General features: G+C 38.7%; 1 long non-coding RNA gene across 1 annotated transcript; it reads right to left on the bottom strand.

Moving 5' to 3' along the window:
* Nucleotides 1–250: 250 nt before the first annotated feature.
* Nucleotides 251–4,632, bottom strand: LOC144454116 (uncharacterized). Its single transcript, XR_013482641.1, has 2 exons — nt 4,551–4,632; nt 251–1,079 (listed from the first exon to the last, which is right to left on the bottom strand). It is a non-coding gene; the product is annotated as an uncharacterized LOC144454116 (long non-coding RNA).
* Nucleotides 4,633–19,329: the final 14,697 nt, after the last annotated feature.

Genomic DNA, 19,329 nt, shown 5'->3' with positions numbered 1-19,329 from the left:
CATCTCTCTAGTTAAGGCCTTCACTGAGAAATTAAAACCTGTCCCCACCAAGGAGTTAACTTTTCCCGACTCAAAATGGGCACCTGTACACTACCAAGGGAAACTGTGGGTAAAGAAAGATCAAAATAAGGAGGATGGACCCAGCAACCTCAACCACATAGCCTAAACCATGAACCTTGGAGGAACTGTGCTAAGTTCTTAGACATACAAATGGCCCAAAAACCAAGCACCAGGCAATCCACTTCTTGAGCAAGTTGTAAAGAGATCTCTTGGAATTGGTTCAGATGTATATGATACAGATATTCACAAACAAATGCAGGTACTGAGGAACATAAAGACCCTTAGTCCACAACCTCTCACTGCAAAACAGGAAGACTCCAAATGTGCCCGATGACAAACACACACAAAAAGCTGGCGAAGGGGGAGCAGGGCCCTGAATCAAAGACTTGGAATGTACTGCACAAATTCATTGAGTAATAAACCGAAAGTTTTTAAAGCTGCCATTAAACATGTACATTATATTTAATGTACTGGCTAACAGCATTAAAAAGAATCAAGAAAATCATTAATTCCTAGAAATATTTTTTCCTCTTAACAGAAACTCCAATCATTTATGGTTTCCAAGTGAATGTCAAGTTTTCATATGTGAAACAGGCAAAATATCTATTTGCTTTGCATATTAAAGATGATATGTATCCCAGTCAATTCAGAGTTAAGCCACGTAGGCAAGACAGCAGCCAAGAGGGACATAAGTATTTTTCAAAAGACCTAGATTTCTTAATGTTTGAATCCCCAGATGCCTAATCAAAAACACCAGTAAAGGCCCAGTCACTTTTACCAGTCACTTCAGCCCTGTGCCAACAAACCCTGTCACTCCAAGCCATCTCTCCCAAAACAGTTTACAAATAGAAGAAAAAAATCTTCCATCCTGTTGTCTTCATTTTCTCTTTTGTAACGTGGAGGCAGTGTTGGACTGGTAGCCGAAGGACACCAGGTTAGCATCCTGATGCTAACATTCAGTAGTTTCTTGGCCTTTGGTAAATCAATCCACCTTCACTTTTGAGCCACAAGTTTCTCATCTGTAAAATGGGGGTAATGATAATCGAATTACTTACCTCACAGGACTGTTATTAGGAAATCACTTAGTAAACCTTAAAAATCTATGGAATTAAAATATCCCTTCCCCCTTTATACTCTATCTCTGACTTCATGAGGTAATCTATAACCAAATGAGAAATAAGAATATTTGTAAAGGGCTTTGCAAACTGGAAAATTAGCTATAAATGGTTTAGGGGGTTTCTTTTGTTTTTTAAAAACTGTTTTTTATTTTTATTTTCAGTTCCAAATTTTCTCCCTTCATTCACCTCCCCCCCACTCACTGATAATAAAAGAAATACAATTCCCATTCTACTTATGAAGTCAGGCAAAACATATTTCCAAATAAACCATGCTGTTAAAAAGAAAAAAAGAAAGTGGGAAAAAAATTCTGCTACAATCAGCACTCAGAGTTCATCAGTTCTCTCTCTGGAGGTGTACAGCATCTGTCATCACGAATCCTTTGAAATTGTATCAGATCACTGTACTGAGCAGAGTAGCTAAGTCATAGCTGATTACTGTTACAACATTGGTAGTATATGCAATGTTCTCCTAGTTCTGCTTACTTCAATTTCCATCAGTTCACAGAAGTCTTCCTAGATTTTTCTGAAACCAACTCCTTCAACATTTCTTATACCCCAATAGTAATTCATCACAATCACATACCACAACATGCTCAGCCATTCCCCTCTCAATTTCCAAATCTCTGCCATTACAAAAAGGGTTGCTGTATTTTTGTATGTGAATCCTTTTCCTTTGATTTCTTTGGAATACTGACACAGGAATGGTACTGTAGGGTCAAAGGGTATGGGCTGTTTTATAGTCCTTTGGGCATAGTTCTACACTGTTTTCAAGAATGGCTGGACCAGTTCACAGCTCTACCAAGAGTGTATTAGGGTACCTATTTTTCAACATTTCCTCCAACATTTGTAATTTTCCTTTTCTGTTATGTTAGCCAATCTGATAGGTATGAGGTGGTACCTCAGAAATGTTTTAATTTGCATCTCTTTAATTATTAGCAATTTAGAGTATTTTTCATACGACTATGGATAGGTTTGATTTCTTATGAAAACTGTTTATATCCTTTTGATCTCATCAATTGGGGAATGGCTTTTATTTTTATAAGTTTGGCTCAGTTCCCTATATATTTGAGAAATGAGACCTTTATCAGATCAACTTGCTGTAAAAATTTTTTTCTGTTTCCTGTTTATCTTCTAATTTTGGCTGCATCAGTTTTGTTTCCACAAAAACATTTTAATTTAATGTAATCAAAATTATTCATTTTACCTTCTGTGATCCTTTCAATCTTTTGTTTGATCATAAACTCTTCCATCACCCACAGATATGATGGGTAATTTCTTCCCCATGTTCCTGTAATTTGCTATTATCCTTATATCTAAATCATGTACCCATAGTGAGCTTTTCCTGGTATGTAATGTGAAATGTTGGTCTATGCCCAATTTCTGCAAGAAAGCTTTCCAGTATTTCCAGCAGTTTTTGTCAGAGTGAGTTCTTGGCCCGATAGCTTAGATCTGAGTTTATCAAAAACTATGATCATTCACTTCTGCATATTATGTACCTATTTCATTGATCAATCCCTCTATTTCTTATCTAGTATCAGATTGTTCTGATGATTACTTCTTTGTAGTTTGAGGTCTACTACTGCTAGGTTGACTTTCTTCACATTTTTTTTTCATTGATTACTTGATATTCTTGACTTTGTGTTCCTCCAGATGAATTTTATTTTTTCCCTAGCCCTATAAAATAATTCTTTGGTAGCTTTATTGGTACAGCACTGAATAAAAAAATTAGTAAAAATAAAAAAAGTAATAGCTCAGCCTACTCATGAACAATTAATGTTTCTCCAATTATTTAGATCCTTGTCTGAAAAGTGTTTTGTGATTCTGTTTATTATGTAGTCCCTGTGTGTGTCTTAGCAGGCAGACTCTCAAATATTTTATACTGCCTGGAATTATTTTAAATAGAACTTCTCTATCTCTTCTTGCTGTTTTGTTGACAAAATTTAGAAATGCTAATCACTTATTAGGTTTATTTTATATCCTGCAACTCCGCTGAAGTTGTTAACTGTTTCAACCAGTTTTTTAAATTGATTTTCTAGGGTTCTCCAAGTATACCATATCATCTGCAAAAAGCAATAGTTTTGTTCCTTTGTCGCCTATTCTTATTCCTTTATTGTTCTTCTATTATTACTATAATTAGAATATCTAGTACATTAATGATGACAATGGACATCCTTGATTCACCCCTCACTGTATTGGAAAGGCTTCTAGATTATTTCCATTACATATAATATGTGCTTTTGGTTTTAGGTAGATCTGCTGCTGTTCAGTTGGTCTTTTTGACCCCACTTGGGGTTTTCTTGGCAAAGCCACTGGAGTGGTTTTCCTTCTCCAGCTCATTTTTACAGATGATGTAAAGAAGGTTAAGTGACTTGCCTTACCTAGAGTCACACAGCTAGTGTCTGAGGTCTGATTTGTATTCAGGAATCTTCCTGATTCCAAGGCTAGCAGTCTATCCACTGTACCACCTAGTTGCTCAATTAGGAAGATACCACCTATAATTTTAAGAAATGCTCCATTTAGTGGGGTGGCTAGATGGCGCAGTGGATAGAGCCCCAGCCCAGGAGTCAGGATGACATGTGCTCAGGTCTGACCTCGGACACTTGACACTTACTAGCTGTGTGACTCGGGGCAAGTCACTTAACCCCACTGCTTAACAAAAAAACAAAACAAACAAAACCCAAAAAGAAAAGAAATGCTCCATTTATTCCTGTCCTTTCTAGTGTGTGTTTTTTCTTAGTAGAAATGTTGTATTTCTCAAAAGCTTTTTCTCAGTCTGTTAATATAATCATATTGTTGCTTTTGTTATTGATACGGTCAATTATGCTTATAGTTTTCCTAATAATTAAGGAGCCCCGCATTCCTGGTAGAAACCCAACATGGTCACTGCCGAAGTCTAGTATTTTATTAAAACATTTTTTCCATGGATATTAAGGAAATTAGCCTATAGTTTTGGTGTTTTTTTTTCATTCTTTCTGGTTTAGGTCTCAGAACTATTTTTGAGACCAGAAGAAACTTGGTAATACTATATAGAAGCGGGCAGCGAAGATGACGATGACTGATGATGATGACGAAGACGAAGACTACCCCCACCCGGAGGATGGTCACACCCTTCCCCTAGGAACCACCGAATCCACCCCTCTCTGTGAGACCGGCACCCCCCACCCCCCCCCCCCCCGGCCACCTCCCCTTCTTTCTTTCCTTCTCTCTGGAGAGCTGTCACAGCCCCTCCCCCATCCTGCCGGCCACACCCGCCCCGCCCCCAACCCTTCGGTCACACTCGCCCGCCCTGTCCCTAGCCAGGAACAGCTCAGGCCTCCAGGAGGTTACCACGCAGGACTGCGGGGGGCGCACCACGAACATGCAGCCACTTACTTGCGCCAGACCTCTGTTGGTTTTGAAGACAAGAGCACTGCGCCTACCCTCCATCCTTCCCTCACTCCTGCCCCCGCCCAACGTTTCCCAGAATTCTCAGGGTGCCTCCTCAACCCAGCCTTCTGCCCTCCTTTCCTACACTTTCCGGAGGGTGTGGCTTCCCCAAAAGTTCCCGATTGGCCGGCGCTCTGGTCTCCCCCAACGCGGGCAAACTCATTTCTAGCACCAGGCCAGGGAGGGCAAAAAGGGATCACTACGCGATCTCATCACGGCCAATCAGAGGGCGCGCTGCCCTCCCGCCAATCAGAGGGCACGCCATTCTTCTGCCAGAGGACGCGCTACTCTACACCAATCAATATCTTCTCTTCTCCCTCCATTTCCACCTCTTCGTTTTTGGTGTTTCCCTCTGTGGAAGCCCCCCAAGCTTCTCTCTCCAAATGCCCGTATCTTTGACCTTGTCACTCCGAGCCTAGTCACTGAAACTCATCTGAAAAATGGGGCCATAAGGCACCTGTCACCGTTCAGGAGTCCAGCCGTGTCCCACTCGTCGTGACAATCCACGGGGTTTTCTTGGCAAAGATACTGGAGTGGTTTGCCACTTCCTTCTCCCTGATGACCCCATCTGACAGATGAGGAACTGAGGCAAATAGGGACTAAGTGACTTGTCACACAGCTAGTGAGTGCCTGACCCTGGGTTTGAACTCGGATCTTCCTGACTCCGGCCCGTGTTCTGTCACTGTGCCACCTTGCTGCTTCTATTTTAAATAATAAGCCATGTTATTAATAGTAGCTAATGTTTATACCGCAGCTAGGTGGCACCATAGTGCACAGAGCGCTGGGCCTGGAGTCAGGAACTCATCTTCAAATCTGCCCTCAGACACTTAGTAGCTGTGTGACCCTGGGCAAGTCACTTCACCCTGTTTGCCTCAGTTTCCCCATCTGTCAAATGAGCTGGAGAAGGAAACAGCAACCCATTTTAGTATCTTCACCAAGAAAACCCCGCTCAACAACCCCCCCTCCCTGGCCACCAGGGGTGGCTCCAGCTTTGGGAAGGCAGTGGCAGAGGGCCGGGGTGGTGGCTGTGACAGCAGCAGCAGCGCGGCCCAGAGCTCAGGGTCCTCTGCTCCCGGCACTGAAGCTGCTCGGGTTCTGGAGTGGGGATGGGGGAGCACCAAAGCCCCTCCACTGCTTGGTGTAGTGTGGAGAGGCTGGAGCCACGTGGAGCTCCGGGAGTAGATAGGGAGATCTGCAGGACGCTCCACTTACCGTGAGAACTGTCTGCTTCTGACACAGGATCTGAACTCAAATTACAAGTTGGGATGCCCCCCAACAAAGTACAGGACTGACAAACTTCCTAGGCCTCCGGAAGCAATGGCGATATTTCTTTAACTTATATCAGAAAAAGGAATGACCATGAAAACCCAAAGGGTCCATAATATAGATTACATGGGATCAGACATCTCCAAAGGTCTCATGATGGAAAATGCTATCCACATCCAAGGAAAGAACTACAGAGTCAGAATGCAGGTCGAAGCAGACTATTTGCTCTTTTTTTCCCTTCTGTTTTGTTTTGTTTCTTCTTTCTTGTGGTTTTTTCCATTGGTTCTGATTCTTCTTTACAACATGACTAGTGGGAAAATGTTTAATAGGAACGTATACGTATACAGCCTATAACAGACTGTACGCTGTCTTGGGGATGGAGATGGGGAGGGAGGGGGAGAAAATGTAAAACTCAAAAGCTTATGGAAATGATTGTTGAAAACTAAAAATAATTTATTTTAAAAATATATAGATTATAAGCACAAGATGCAGGGAGTGGTGTGTATAGCCATTTGTTGGGGGGAAAAAAACAACACTGGACTTTTAGTGCACTGTAACCTCAGTATAACAAGCAGCCGAAAACCAAACAAGCAGCTAATTGGACCTTGGGCTGCATGAAGGGCATGGGGAAATTATGGTCCCACTATACTCTGCCCTTATCAGGCCTCTTCCGGAAGACTGGGTTGATTTCTAGCCACCAATGCTGAAAGATCATTTATAAGCATGAGGGTAACCAGGAAGGTGAAGACACTTCAGTCCATGTCAGGGGAGGACAGGCTGATGGAGCTAGAGTTGTTCAGCCTGCAGAAGAGAAGACTTAGGGGGCAGCTAGGCGGCGTAGTGCATAGAGCACCGGCACTGGAGTCAGGAGGACCTGAGTTCAAATCCAGCCTCAGACACGATTCTCACTAGCTGTGTGAACATAAGCAAGTCACTCAACCCCCATTGCCTTGCAAAAAAAAAAAAAAGAGAAGACTTAGGGAGGAGAGGAGAGCTGTATTCAAGTATTTGAAAGAGGCATTAGACTTGTCTCTTTGATGGGGGTGGGGAGGGCAGAACCAGGAGCAGTAGCTCGAAGTTCTAAAGAGTCAGTTTAGGCTTTCCTCCTTGATATCAGGGACTGTCTTTCATCTTTCTGTCTATCCCCAGCACTTAATGCAAAGCCTGGCACAAAGCAGGTGCTTAATGTTTACTGACAGAAGATCTGACTGATATCAGGAAGAGAGCCCTCCTCCCAACCGCTGCTCCAGCTTGCACTCACACCTGGTTGCTCTCCCTGGCTCTAGGGGCAGTCCACTACCATAGCTCACGTCCTCCCTTCAGCCCCCACCAATGTGCTCCCATTAACAAACGACCAGTAGGATCCAGGAGCTCTTAGCAAAGACACTCACTGAGATCCTGCTGTGAGGAAGGTTCCTCTAAGACATTCTAGTGGAAACCTGCCCCTGCCGGGGCAGCTGAGTGGAGCAGTGGACAGCATGCTGAGCTGAGGAAGATCTGAGGCCAACTCCACCACCAGGCACCAACTAGCTGGGTCACTTATCCAATTTGCCTCAGTTTCCTCAACCGCCAAAAGGTGTCAAAAGGTGTCATAACAGCACCTATCTCACAGGGTTGTGGTAAGGATCAGATGAGAGTGTTTGTCAAGTGCTTAGAACAGTTCCTGGTACACAAAAGATGTATAAACACTTATTTATGGCAATGCTGTTTCACAACTTCTGGGACTGCTTGGCCCAGAAGTCCCTTCTTTTTTCATAGAGGAAGGTGGTTAACTGAGGAGCCCAGGATCTACCCTCTTCACACCCAGATTCTGGATTTCTGGGGATCACATGCCCGAGGGTTGCTCCCTTCTGTTTCTCACTGAATGCTGTATCACCTTTTGGTTCAGCAGCTCTGACTTTATGGCCAATGGGAGAAAGAGGAGAAAAGATGCCCTTCTTTTGTGGGGCCCTCTACACTTTGCAGCCTGTTTACAACTCTACTCCAATCAGAACTCCTAAGCTGCTACATGGCCTGCTTTGAAGAATGGACAGGCAGAAGGGCCAGTGTCCATCACAAGATGTTTCCCACGGGAGGTGGAGCCAAGATGGTGGGAGAAAAAGGAGGAACTTGCTTGAACTCTCCCCAAAACCCCTGTGAACAACTTTAAATAATTCCTCAGAACAAATTCTGAGTGGCAGAACCCACAAAAGGATGGGGTGAAACAATTTTCCAGCCCAAGACAACGTGGAAGATTGCAGGAAAGGTCTGGCCCACCAGGGTGAAGAGTGGTATGCACTCCAGCACAAGCTGTACCAGCAAAGACCTGGCCCCAGCAAACCAGAACCAAACCTTGGAAGCTACTGAATCAGCAGTAGCAGCAGCTGCCTCCAGAACTCTGTCTCACAGGTGGGAAAAGGGGTCAAACAACTGGTCAGAAGGAGATTACAGGAATCTCTTTGCTGAGACTAGGGGCAGGACTCTGTTGCTATGCCCATACTCGGATCCAGGTCCCACTCCAGGATGAGAAAGAGCAGTAGCACACCAGAGCTCATGGCTGCAGGGAAGCAGGGATGTTCATCACAGTTTCAGGGCAGAAAAGAGTGTTTATGGTAACTCACAGACCAGAGCATGGGCCAGGAGAGTAGCAAACAGCTCTCCTTAAATCATGCCACTTTGGAAGAACTGAAAGCTTACAGATAGGTCCCTACAAGTATCTCTGAAAACAGCTGCATAAAACCCCTGAAGCTTGGGACAGTGCACCCTCCACCCTGGAAGTGTAGGCCAATTTTAATATAGAGTTAAATGTCAAGAAATAGACTGGAAAAATAAGCATACAACAGAAAAAAATTCTAACCATAGAAAGTTACAAGTGACAAGAAAGATCAAAACAGAAACTCAAGAAAATAAAGTCAAAACTCCTACATCCAAAGCTTTGAAGAAAATTGATGAACTGGTCTCAGTCCATGGGACAGCTCAAAAAGGATTTTAAGAATCGAGAGAGGTAGAGGAAAAAATGGGAAGAGAAATGAGAGTGATGCAAGAAAATAATGAAAACAAAGCCAACAGCTTGGTAAGCGAGGCACACAAAAAAATACAAAGAAAATAATACCTTAAAAATGAAACAGGCCAAATGGTAAAAGAGGCACAAAACTCCAACGAGGAAAAGATTGCCTTGAAAAGCAGAATTGGCCAAATAAAGATATACAAGAATTCATTGAAGAAAAGAACTCAATCAGTAGAACTGGCCAAATGGAAAAGGAGATACAAAAGCTCATTGAAGAAAATAATTCCTTAAAACTTAGAATTGGGCAAGTGGAAGCTAATGGCTTTATGAGACATCAAGAAACAAAAAGAATGAAAAAATAAAAGACAATGTGAAATATCTCACTGGAAAAGCAACTAACCTGGAAAATAAATCCAGGACAGATAATTTTAAAATTATTGTACCTGAAAGCCATGATTTAAGAAAATATCATTTTTCAAGATTTTTTTTTCCAAGAATTTTTTTCAAGAAATTATCAAGGAAAACTGCCCTAATATTCTGGAACCAGAGCGTAAAACAGAAATTGAAAGAATCTGCTGCTCACCTCCTAAAGAGATCCCAAAATGAAAACTCTCAGGAAGATGTTAGCCAAATTCCAGAACTCCCAGGTCAAGGGAAAATATTTCAAGCAGCTGAAAAGAAACAATTCAAACATCTTGGAGCCATGGTCAAGATAACACAAGATTTAGCAGCTTTCACATTAAAGGATTAGGGCTTAGAATCTAATATTCTGAAGGGCAAAGGAGCTAGGATAACAATCAAGAATCACCTACCCAGCAAAACTGAATATAATCCTTTGGGGGAAAAATAAAGATTCACTGAAAGAGGGGACTTTCAAGCATTCCTGATGAAAAGACTAGAGCTGAATAGAAAATCTGACTTTCAAATACATGACTCAAGAGAATCATAAAAAAGTAAACAGGAAAGGCAAATCATAATGGACTTAGTAAGGTCAAATTATTTACATTCCTACATAGGAAGATGATACTTTTAATCATAAGAACTTGTTCATTATTACGGCAGTTAGAAAGAGCATACATAGACAGAGAGCATGGATGTGACTTGAATATGATGGGATGATTATCTAAAAAATAAAATTAAGAGGTGAGAAAGAGGAATGCACTGGGAGAAAAGGAGAGGTAGAATGGGGTAAATTATCTCATATAAAAGAAGTAAGAAAGAGCTTTTACAGGGGAGTGGAAGGTAGGGAAGGTGGCAGGGAATGTTTAAAGCTTACTCTCATCAGAATTGGCTTTAAGAGGGAATATCATACACACTCAATTGGGCATAGATATCTATCTTACCTTACAGGAAAGGGGATAAGAGAGGGAGGGGGTGATGATAGAAAGGAGGGCAGACTGGGGGAGAGGGTAGTCAGAAGTAAAATACTTTTGAGTAGGGACACGGTAAAAGGAGACAAAGAATAGACTAAATGGGGGGAATAGGACAGAAGGAAATATGGTTAGCAAGCATAACTGTGAAAAAATTTTTGAAGCAAGTTTCTCTGATAAAGACCTCATTTCTCAAATGTATAGAGAACTGAATAAAATTTATAAAAATAAGAACCAACACAACCAAGACTAGAAGGAAAGCAGAAAATTAGGGGAAACTTTTGTAGTCAGTTTCTCAGATAAAAAGCCTCTTACCTCAAATATATAGAGAACTGTCAAAGTTATAAGAATAAGAGTCATTCCCCAATTGATAAATGGTGAAAGGATACGAACAGGCAATTTTGGGAAGAAACTAAAGTTATATATAATCATATAAACATACTTTAAATCATCATTGATTAGAGGAATCCAAATTAAAACAACTCTTGACGAACTATCTCACACCTAGGAAATTGGCTAAAATGATAGGAGAAAATGATAAATGCTGGAGAGGATGTGGAAAAATTGGGACATGAACACTGTTGGTGGAATTGTGAACTGAAACAACCATTTTGGAGAATAATCTGGAATTATGCCCCAAAAATTATAAAACAGTGTATACTCTTCAATCCAGCAATACCATTGTTTCCCAAGGTGGTCAGGGAAAAAGGAAAAGAACCTTTATGGGTTTTTTTTGGGGGGGGGATGAGTTTTTTTTTAATTTAAATTTTTTTATTTTTTCCATATGCTTTTAAGTTGAAAATTTTTCTCCCTTTTCCTCCCCCCCACCCTCCCCAAGACAGTGCACAATCTGATATAGGCTTTACATTTACATACCCATTAAACATATTTTCACATTAGTGAACTTGTAAGTAAAAATTAAAACCAATACGAGGAAACATCAGAAAGATGAAACAAAACTCAACAGAAGGTAAAAATAAGTGATAGCGACTTCCATAGTTCTTTCTTTGGATGTGAACAGCATTATCCATCCTGAGGCCTCTGGAAATGTCTTAGATCCTCATAATGCTGAGAAAGGTTTAGTTTAACAATCTTAGTCATTGCATAACATGGCTGTTATTGTGTACAAAGTCCTCTTGGTTCTACTCACTTCACTCAGCATCAGACCATATAAGTCTTTCTAGGTTTTTCTGAAGTCAGCCTGTTCATCATTTCTTATAGCACAATAGTATTCCATTACATTCATATACCACAACTTGCTCAGCCATTCCCCAACTGATGGGCATCCTCTCAATTTCCAATTCTTTGCCACCACAAAAAGAGCTGCTAAGAACCTTTATGTTCTAAAATGTTTGTAGCAGGTCTCTTTGTGGTGGTAAAGAATTGGAAATTGGGGGTATGCCTATCAATTAGGAATGGCTGAATAAGTTGTGGTATTGGATTGTGATGGGATATTACTGTGCTGTAAGAAATGATGAGCAGACCGGTTTCAGAAAAATGTGGAAAGACATATGAAATAATGCAGGGTGAAATGAGCAGAACCAAGAGAACATTGTATACCATAACAACAATATTGTTTGAAAAGAAACTCAATAATTATGCTATTCTGATTAATATGATCATTCAAATCAACTATGATCGACTCATAAAGGAAAATACTATCTGGATCCAGAAAAAGAACTGACATATGGAAGTATGCATTGTGTTGTTCCATACATAAATACATACATACATGCACACATATACACATATACATACATAACAATATATAATGATATATACATATATAAAAATCAAATGTTGGCCTTCTCTAATATGGTGTTGGAATGGAAGGAGGAAACCAATTCAGAACTCACAATGTGGCTTAAAAATAAATTTTGTAAAATGTAAAGGCTAGGGCAGCATAGAAATTGAAATTCAGAGACTGGTGTCAAGAAAAATATAAAAAGGAAATACAAATCTAAAATCACTGACTAAACAAGGCAGAACTGCTTACATGTTAATATATGAAGATGATGCATGTATCCCCTCTGAACCCTATCATCAAGGATGAGAATAATCAGGCAAAAGATTTTGTGATTGCCTTCAAAATTGGTGAAAACGACAAAAACGAAACCATTAATATTTAATTATTTTTAATTTTGAAATTCCCAAACATGAAATTGAATAAGCATTTTATATATCCCATAAAACAGAAAAAGAGGATTACACAAGGAATAAGTCCTTACATGAAGAGCTGGATTTTCTTTTTGAGTAATTAAAAAAATTCAACATGGCACTGTCAAAGCTATTCTTATTCCTTCTGGACTTCCTCCTGTTCTGCTGCATGTATTTTAAACATCAATTTCCTTTCCTTTTTTTTTTTTTGAAATGGAGAAAGAGCAGTCCTATTCCTAATCTTCACCGCCATGGTTTATGTCCCTAAAAAGTACTTTATTCCATATCCTGTATCCATCACCCCTCATTCAAGAGGCAGGCGTGCTGCAGAACTCGATAAATCCTCTACAATAGTAGTTGTTCATTACAATAGAGCTGTGACATCTTTCAAAGTTACTGGGCTTTACAACATTGTTTTGTTACCAATTAGTCTCTTGATTCCACTAACAGCATATTGTATTAGTTCATACAGTTCTTAACAGATTTTTACTGAAATTGTTTCTTGGCATGTTTGTGTTCCATTCCATTCATATACCAAAATTCATTCAGCCATTGCCATTGTAGGACATCACACCTTAGTTTCTAGTCCTTTGTCTTAACAAAGAGAGCTGTTACATATTTCTGTACACTTGAGTCCTTTACTTCTTTCTTTATGGGAAAATGCCCTCTAGTGGCATCACTGACTCAAAGGGTATATACAGTTCAATGACTTTTTCACCTTCACAGCTTCACCAACAGTAAATTAAAGCATGGGCCTATTACCCTAGTCCTTCCAACGTTGGTTATTTTCTTATCATCTTTGCAATTGTATGGGTATGAGGTGGAGTATGAAAGTTGATTTAATTGCATTTATCTAAGTATTCGGCATTTAGAGCTTTTTTCTTGGTTAATTTAAATTTTATTTTTAAATTAAATATTTTGTCCCTTGGACCTGCCTTTTCATAAGTGAAAAGGAAAACAAAATACAAAATTCTTGTACCAAATACCCAATCAAGAAAAATAAATTCCCCCAATATTTGATTCTTATTACCTTTAACAATCTAAGAATTTTTCTAATTATTAGTGATTTGCATTAGTGATTACAGATATGGAATTTATTGTTCATAGGATTGTTTATACTTTGTATTTCTTTCTCTGAAGATTGCCTATTCATACTTTTTGACCTTAGTCTATATCCCTTCTTTATGTACCTGTGTATAATCTGTATCGTTCTTTATATATCTTGAATGTGAAGCCTTTATCAGAGAAACTCTCTGCAAAGATTTTTCCCTGTTAACTGCCACATTTACATTTTAGATGCATTGGAATATTTTTTAATGTGATTAAAATGGCCCATTTTCTGTGATTCCTTCTGCCTTTTGTTTAATGATAAACTCATCTCCTATCCAAAATGGAAAAACATATCTTCTTCACAATTCTTCCAATATGTTTGAGGGGACTTTTTACATCTTTTTTTTTTTTAGGCAATTGGGGTTAAGTGACTTGCCCAGGGTCACACAGCTAGTAAGTGTCAAGTGGTTGGTCTGAGGCCGGATTTGAACTCAGGTCTTCCTGACTTCAGGGCCGGTGCCCTATCCACCATGCCACCTAGCTGCCCCTGACTTTTTACATCTAAATCTTGTACACTTTGGAGCTACCCTTGGTACAACGTGAGATGCTGGTCTCTATCCAGTTTCTGCCAGACTGCTTTCCGTTTTTTCTAGCATTTTGTAATGATTAGAAAATCCATAGTTACAGTCTTTGGATTTATTGAACCCATGGGTATTATACTCACTTTTTTTTGTATATTATGCACCTGATCTATTCAATTTCTCAAGCTAATTTTTTAAGTAGTTGCTCCTTTCTCCAAAACACAGAGGCAGAGAGCATTTGAGGCAGTATTTGAACCCATCTTTTTGATTCAAAACTTAGTCCCCTATCTGTTACAATTGTTAACGTCTACGCTGTTCTGAATATCAATCTGAATTAAAAGAAACATTACTAAACAGTCCACATATTTTAGCCTACTAATTCTACTATGAGACCTATAGCTCATGAAATAAAATAACACTAGCTAGGTCTTCCACTGTGATTTAATACTCGCAAAGCTCTTTACCATTATTCTCATTTGTTCCTCATGTCAACCCTAGGAGGTATTTGCTGTTATTATCTCCATTTTACAGATGGGAAAATCAGGGAGGAAGAAGTTACGTGACTTGCCCAGGGTCACACAGTGTCACAGGGAATTTGAATTCAGGTCTTATGATTCTAGGAATAGCACACTATCCCCATGGCAACAAGCTCTTTGAAGAAAACATTACAGAAATTAATGTCCAACAGATAGCAAAATGTTTATAATAGGACATTTAGTATCACCAAAGTGAATACTAAATCATTCATGGAATGGCTGAAGACATGGTATATTAATGCTATAGAAAGTTACTGTCGAGTAATGACAAACATTAGGATTTTAATAGAAAAGTCCACTATATTTATAGGGCTTTATGAACAGTATGACATTTGGGATGTCTAACAAAGTCTATACTGCAAAAGGCCTTATCTAGTTACTTAGATCTATAAGTTTTATCTGTGGCATGATTTCTCCAATGTATAATCAAGTATGAGCTCTAAGTAAAGGCCTTGACACTGACAAAGGGCATTGCTTTGATAAGCCTTCTTTCCAGTATGAATATTCTCATATCTAGTGATCTCCTTGTTCCAGAGAAATCATGACTCCATTGAGCAAACTCATAAGGTGTCTCTCTACTATGAATCTTCTGATGTAAAGTAAGAGATGATATCTGGTCGAAGGTCTTCGCCCATTGTGTCCAAATAGGGCATCTAACCAAAATGAATTTTCCAATGTTGAACAAACTCTGTACTCATTTGAATGACCTTCTTCATTCATTACAGTGACAAAATTAATATTTAATAGCAATTCTCTGATGGGAAAAAAGGGATGACTGTTACTTGAAGGCTTTACCACATTGATCATATTCATAAGTTTTCTCTCAAGTGTGTATTTTTTGATGTTTACCAAGACAGGAGCTGGATCTGAAAGCCTTTCCACATTGATTACATTCATAAGATTTCTCTGCATCAAAATGAGGGAATTGTGTGTGAAAAATCTTTCCACACTGATTACATTGACAAGGTTTCTTCCACTGTGGATTATCTGAATTATAGCAAGACTAAGATTTTTTTGTGAAAGTCATTCTACATTGATTACATTCATAACATTTCTGTACAGTGTGGATTTTCTGATGTGTAGAGAGACCAGAGCTCTATCTGAAAGTCTTTCCACATTGATTCATAAAGTTTCTCCCCATGTGGATTACAACCATAAATTTTCTTCCCAGTGTGGATTCTGATGCATAGTAAAAGTGAACCTTTTCGTGAAAAACTTTTCACATTGATTACATTCATAAAGTTTCTCAATAGTGTAAATTTTATGAGGGTCAATAAGCTTTGAGTTCTGGCTGAAAGCCTTCCTACCTTTATTCCCTATATAAACCAACTCTCTGGTATAACTTTTCTGATGTCTAATGGTATCTGACTTTCAAGTTGGTGTCCATTTCCCTTGATACATTTGCACTTGAGGAAGCTTCTCATAAGACTGAATAAGCCCAATCTTTTCGTTAATGCATTCCCTATCTTCACCATACTGAAAATTCATTCTATGAAGTCATTTTCTTAAATTGAATTGACAGAATATTGTTTGAAATGCTTTGTATCTTTATCAAATTCACAGCGACTATTTTGATTCTTCTCTATCGTGATACGAGTCATAGACTTCTCTTACATGAAATCAAAGGGACCATCACTCTTGACTCCTTTGCCGGCAAGAATTTTCCACAGAAATGCTCAGCTTCAAAGCAGTTTCATTCACTGTACACCTTGTGTCTATGAAGAAAATCTCTCTCTCCATATATGTGCATATATATGTATGCATATGCATACACACATACATTTTAAAAAAATTCTTCCTTCCATTGGAAGAAAGTAGGCTGACATATATTCTATTGCCCAGTCAAAAGGAAGAATTTTCAAACTCAATGGGCAGAATCAATTCAAAATGCCATTAACTCACATCTGCAGGTTGATTTAATTTATTTTATCTATTTGTTGCTTTTTGGTGAGGCAATCAGGGTTAAGTGATTCTCCCATGGTCACATAGCTAGTAAGCGTCAAGCGTCTAAAGCCAAATTTGAAATCAGATCCTACTGACTCCAAGGCCAGAGCTCTAGGATGATTTAATTTATGAAGAACTTCACAAACAGTAATACTGGATGCTCACAACAAACCTGTGACACATCAAGATGCTTATTATATTTTACAACTGAAGCATTGAGCTCAGAATAGCCAAGCGACATGACCAACATCCCTGTAGGAGACACTAGAATTCAAACCCTGGGACTGAATGTGCTTTTTCTCCAGCATTAGATGGTCTTTCTCCATTTAACTTTCACTCCTTCATTCAAATGACTTTTGTTGATTATTCTTTTTAATTTGCTCTTCTCAAGAAAGCCTCCTGCTTTTCTTTTTTGACTGTTTCTCAACCCATCAGCAAATTGTTTCCAAACTGCCAGAAAGATCTGACATTCAAGTGGAAGTCAGTTTCCGATGGATGTACAAAGATATGCACATACCCTCACTTGCTTTATGTAGTATGCTGTGCCACAGTAGTTCCCTCCTTCCAAGCCTGTCTTGTAATTGCATCTCATTAGTGCTGTAATCATCACTCAAGCTGGTACAAATGTTTGTGTCCTCACAGTGCGGAGGGCAGCTGTTTGAAAAACATGCTCACCAGACACAGACGCTACACGACTTCTCGAAAGCATCAGGGAACATCGCAACCGTTCTATGAAAAAACACCTTACATTGTCACTCGATATGGTGTTGAGGCTAGTTTCTTTATTTGAACTTATCTTCTGTTTACGTTACTAGTTTTCTATCAGGCACATTTTTCAGAGGATCTGGTTGGTAACACAGGTCAGTCATTCTGTAGAGTTTCTGTGAGGGTGTAGACAGTGTGCCAGTGGTAGAAGAAACATATATCTAAAGATTTCTTCCCCTAAAAATGTTATTTTATATAAAAACACTTTAAAAAAAGGCAAAACAATAAAGGCATTTATCACTTAATATACTACTTGTCATTAGCAAACAGTAAGACAAATCTTTTTATATCAACTAGTGATTTATTTTGATGACTGCTTTGTAGGGCTAAAAAAGAAAAAAAAATGAATTTCTATTCCCCAGCAAGAGAAGCTGTAAAATTCTCCTACATTTTCCATCTCATCCACCTGTGAGTGAGCATTTTCACTGTATTCTGGTTATAAAGCAAAAAATAATAAAAATAAATAAATAAAAACAAAAAACAAACAACCCCCCCAACTGGAAATAGCTGGATCTAGGAATCCGAAAGACATGACCCTGTGCAAGTCACTTAATCTTTTCTTGACAGTTTCCTCAACTGTAAAATAGGGATAATATCAGCATCTACCCCACAACATTGTGGGGATTAAATGAAATAATGTCTGTAAATTACTTAGCCCAACATCTAGCACATTGCAGGTACTACATAAATGCTATTTTATATATTATAATTTTTGTTGTTTTTCTTATTATTATATCAACTGGATACAGAACCACACTGAAGATTGAATTTGGAAGATCTTGAACCAAAATACTGCAAACCTTCATTCAAGGGAAAAAATCTAACTTTTAAATGAATTTTATATATTATATTATGCTTAACACCTTCCAAGTTATAATTTATTTGAAGAAAAAATGTTATTAATATTCATCAAAATCTTTAAAATAAAGAAATTTAAATTGAAGTCTTACAGATAAGAAGTCCTACTATGTTTTTATATTTTAATTTTTATTTGATATTTTATTTTTCCCCAGTTACATTTAAAAACAATTTTCAGCATTCATTTTTAAAACTCCACTCCCTATTATTGAAAAGGCAAGCAATTCAATATAGGTTATACATGTACAGTCATAAGAAACATTTCCATAATAGTCATGTTGTAAAAGAAAACAGAGGAAAAACCCTCAAGAAAAATAAAGTAAAAAAAAAAGTATGCCTCAATCTGTATTCAGACACTGTCAGTTTCTTCTCTGGGGATGGATAGCATCTTTCAACACAAGTCCTTCAAAATTGTCTTGGATTGTTGTATTGGTGAGAATAGTAAGTCATTCACAGCTGATCATCTTACTATAGTATGGTTACTTTGTACACAGTACATTTCACTTCGTATCAGCTCATGTAAGTCTTTCCAGGTTTTTCTCTGAGCACCTGCTCATCATTTCTTGTAGCACAATGGTATTCCATCACAAGCATATACGACAATTTGTTCAGCCATTCCCCAACTGATGGGCATCCCCTCAATTTCCAATTCTTTACCATCAGGAAAGACTACTATAAATATGTCTGTACATACAGATCCCTTTCCTTTTTGAAAAACCTCTTTTCTAGTATTGCTAGGTCAAAGGAAATGCATGGTTTTATAGCCCTTTGGGCATGGTTCCAAATTGCTCTACAGAATGGCTGAATCAGTTCTCAAGTTCACCAATGGTACATTAATGTCTCATTTTTCCCACCCACCCCCAACATTGCTAGTTTTCCTTTTCTGTCCTATCAGCTAATTTAATAGGTATGAGGTAGTACCTCAGAATTATTTTAATTTGCATTTCTCCAATCAACAGTGATTTGGAGTATTTTTTACATATAACTATAGATAGCTTTGATTATTTCATCTGAAAACTGTTCCTATCTTTTGATCACTTGTTAATTAGGGAACGGCTCTTATTTTTATAAATTTGATTCAGTTCTTCATAGGTTTGAGAAATGAGGCCTTGATCAGAGAAACGTGCTTCAAAAAGGTTTTTTCAGTTACTATTGCTAACTGTATTCCCTCCATCCCATTTCTCATCTGTTCTACTATCTATCCTCAAAAGT

Source organism: Phascolarctos cinereus, unplaced genomic scaffold (assembly GCF_003287225.1).
Source record: "Phascolarctos cinereus isolate Bilbo 61053 unplaced genomic scaffold, phaCin_HiC Scaffold_726;HRSCAF=1367, whole genome shotgun sequence".
Classification (NCBI taxonomy): Eukaryota; Metazoa; Chordata; class Mammalia; order Diprotodontia; family Phascolarctidae; genus Phascolarctos; species Phascolarctos cinereus.
The sequence above is the reverse complement of the archived record's forward strand: the minus strand, read 5'-3'. Positions and strand labels throughout refer to the sequence as shown.